The 3,247-nt window shown below is 35.8% G+C and overlaps 1 non-coding gene across 1 annotated transcript; it reads right to left on the bottom strand.

Moving 5' to 3' along the window:
* Positions 1-1,725: 1,725 nt before the first annotated feature.
* On the bottom strand, positions 1,726-1,798 carry TRNAE-UUC (transfer RNA glutamic acid (anticodon UUC)). Its single transcript has one exon. It is a non-coding gene; the product is annotated as a tRNA-Glu (tRNA).
* Positions 1,799-3,247: the final 1,449 nt, after the last annotated feature.

The raw sequence follows: 3,247 nt of genomic DNA, 5'->3' as shown, positions 1-3,247 counted from the left end.
TCTTGGTCAGGCAGTCTTCGGCCATGGTTCTCTGAGTGGTGAATTCGTCACTACTTGTGATTTCTCTTTTCCAGGGCTTCTTTCTCAGCTGTGAATTTGACCATTGTCTTATCTACTTCTAAGTGCTTAACAGAGAGGAAGGAGGCATACAGATGTAGTAACAGGCTGTGAAGGAACAGCGGAGCTGCCTCAAACCTTTCCCACTCCTGATGTCGTTTAGATTGCTGCTTTTAGAATGCCAGTTTCTTCTACTTAATTCTTTCAGTATAATTTTAGATTCTAATGGGGAGGGAGAAATATATGATTGTAGAGTCTTCTAGGAGTTGTGCTTTTCATTTTTTATTACATTTGAAATCCCCTAATGTCACTAGAATTGACAGAGCATACCTTCGAAAATTTCATCAGTATTCTCCACTGTGTATGAGACAAATTTCCTCGTTCCTGTGAAATTTATGACGTGAGGAAGGAGCCGCCATAAATATTCTTCCCTCTTACTGTGACATTATTCAGACAGTGGGTGAGTTATACTTTTGAAATTACCTGATGTAGCCCGACTCATGATATTTTTTATTTGTTTTTTCCAGGAATCAAACACAAGCCATTTTCTAGAGGAGACTAATTAATTGTTAAAGCAGAATGAGATTTTAACCACATGGAATGATAATATGAGATGCAGTTAATTCCTTATTTATTATTTGTTGTTTCTTTGAGAACGTCTAATTGTATTTATATGTGGTTTTGTGTGTGTGTACTCTGAAGTGCCCTTCCTTTTGCAAAAGGCTTATATTTCACAGTGAGTAAATATATGAAAATTTCACATAATTACAGTGCTCTGAAGGAGAGATGGGGAATTTCTGATGTTAATATGGAATCTTATTTTTGATCATCAAAAGAGCTACATATTTTGGTGGTTCACTATCTAAAATAATGAACAATTTCTGACATATCAGAAAAACTAATAAGCAATGTGTTTTAAATTTTCTTGCCTCTCCACTGTGAATGAAAGCAGAATGGTATAACAGGTACTTAAATGAATCTTCTTCTGGCATAAGAAACTTCTAGAAGAGAGAAGCCACATTGGGTGGAAGCTTTGGAAAGACCAGTGCCTTCAGCGTGAGATCCCCTGTGTGTGGAGAATTCAGTGGCACACAGATTCAGACAGGAGAATATGCAGATTGGCAACATGAGAGCCTTAAGACAAACTCGCATATGACATCTTGAATTTGGGTAGAGCCAGAAGAAAGTTGGGGAAAAGTGTTGATGTTTGGATATCATCAGGGAATCACAAATAATGGAAGAATAGAAAATTAAAAACAGCATGGATAAAATGCTTATGGTCTCCACCAAGTATATTTAAAACTCAGTGCTGGGGATAAAAGAAATCTTGAGATACCAATCTCAATTAAATAATTAACTCTGTTAATGGTGTTTACTAATGTCCCATAATAGCATATATACCACCAGATGGTAAATTTTGCCCAGTAAATGTAGCTTCAAAGAGCTCAATTAAATGAAATCTTCTTGTGGGTCTACCATACGGCAATTATTGCCCTAAAATGTGTATTTCAATTTTTAAAAGTTGAAACATAGTTTAAGTGTATGAGGAAGTTTATCTTTTATAGAAACCAGTGGGCATCTTTTGTTTTTGTTCGTTTGTTTTTGTTTTTTATGGGTTTTTTTTTTTTTTTTTTTTTTGGCTGCACCGTGCAGCTTATAGGATCTTAGTTCCCTGACCAGGGATCGAACCCAGGCCCTCAGCAGTGAAAGCACTGAGTCCTAACCACTGGACTACCAGGGAATTCCCCAGTGGGCATCTTTTGAATACTGAAAAAATATTAATTGATCTTATTGTTTTATGAATAATCACCCCTTAATTAATTTTGTAAAAAGAATTTCTGGGTTGAGATGGATACATGTTAGCTATTATCCCTAATTTTTTTTATCTTTTAAAAATTATTTGCAAACAATAAAAATTATAGAGGAGAAAAGAAAACACCCTTAAACGCATTATTGTAGAATAACTTCTGGTAGGACTACTCTCATTTATAGACTTTTTTTTGAGTATCTTCTCATTGTGTGTGTGTGTGTGTGTGTGTGTGTGTGTGTCTGCTCTCTGGATTGGTATCCTGTGAAATTCCACACGCACACTAAAGCACACACACTAAAAAGTGAAGGAGGAAATGGCTCTGTAGTTAAATAAGTTATAGAAATGCCATATCCTTATCTTCCTCTTATGGATGAAGGAACTTGCTTAACTTTGCTTTGCTCAGCATTTCCCAAATATATTTGACCGCAGAACTGCTTTTTTGCCATTTTATTTCATTCTATAGCAGTTAATAACTCAAAGAACACACTTGGAAAAATCCTGAGGTTTTCTATTAAAAAGTTTCTATCTCTGGAATGGATAGATGACAGGGTCATTAATGTTTAATTAATAATCTATTAGAGATTAACAAAACAATTCTTTTTAAGGCCCTGGAGAAATAAATAGTTTGGATGTTTGAGGAAAGAGGGTGATTTGAGAGACTCTTTCAAAGATGGGGGAAAGATAGGGAGGTCTGGGTACGATGTGACTTGGGGGCCTTTGAAAAGTCAGGCTAATCCTGAGAGCACTGTATTTGTTTTCTTTTTTCTCCAGCTTTATTGCCATGTAATTGACATATAACAGTGTATAAATTTAACATGTACAATGTGTTGATACATTAAAATACTGCAAAATGATATACCACTATAGCATTAGCTCACACCTCCATCCAATCACATAATCACCATTTCTTTAATGTTGAGAAAATTTAAGATCAACTCTCTTAGCAACTTTCAGGTGTGTAATACAGTGTTATTAGCTATAATCCCCATTCTTCTGCACATTAGATCCACAGAACTTGTTGACCTTATAACTAAAATTTTGCACCCTTTGACCAGTATCTCTCCATTTCTCCCACCTCGCAGCCCCTGGTAACCACCACTCTACTCTTTGTTTCTCTGATTTCAGCTGTTTTAGATTCCACATGTAAGTGGGATCATGCAGTATTTGTCTTCTTCTGTCAGACTTATTTCACTTAGCATAGTGCCCTCAAGTTTCATCCTATTTGTCGCAAATGGCAAGATTCCTTCTTCCTCATGGCTGGATAACATTCCATTATGTAGTGATATCTTGTTTTATTGCACTTTGCTTTATTGTGCTTTGCACATATTGTGTTTTTCACAGATTTAAGGTCTATGGCAATCCTGTATCAAGCAAGTCTGT

Source organism: Hippopotamus amphibius, chromosome X (assembly GCF_030028045.1).
Source record: "Hippopotamus amphibius kiboko isolate mHipAmp2 chromosome X, mHipAmp2.hap2, whole genome shotgun sequence".
In the NCBI taxonomy this organism is placed as follows: Eukaryota; Metazoa; Chordata; class Mammalia; order Artiodactyla; family Hippopotamidae; genus Hippopotamus; species Hippopotamus amphibius.
Note: the sequence above shows the minus strand (reverse complement) of the source record. Positions and strands in the feature narration are given on the sequence as shown.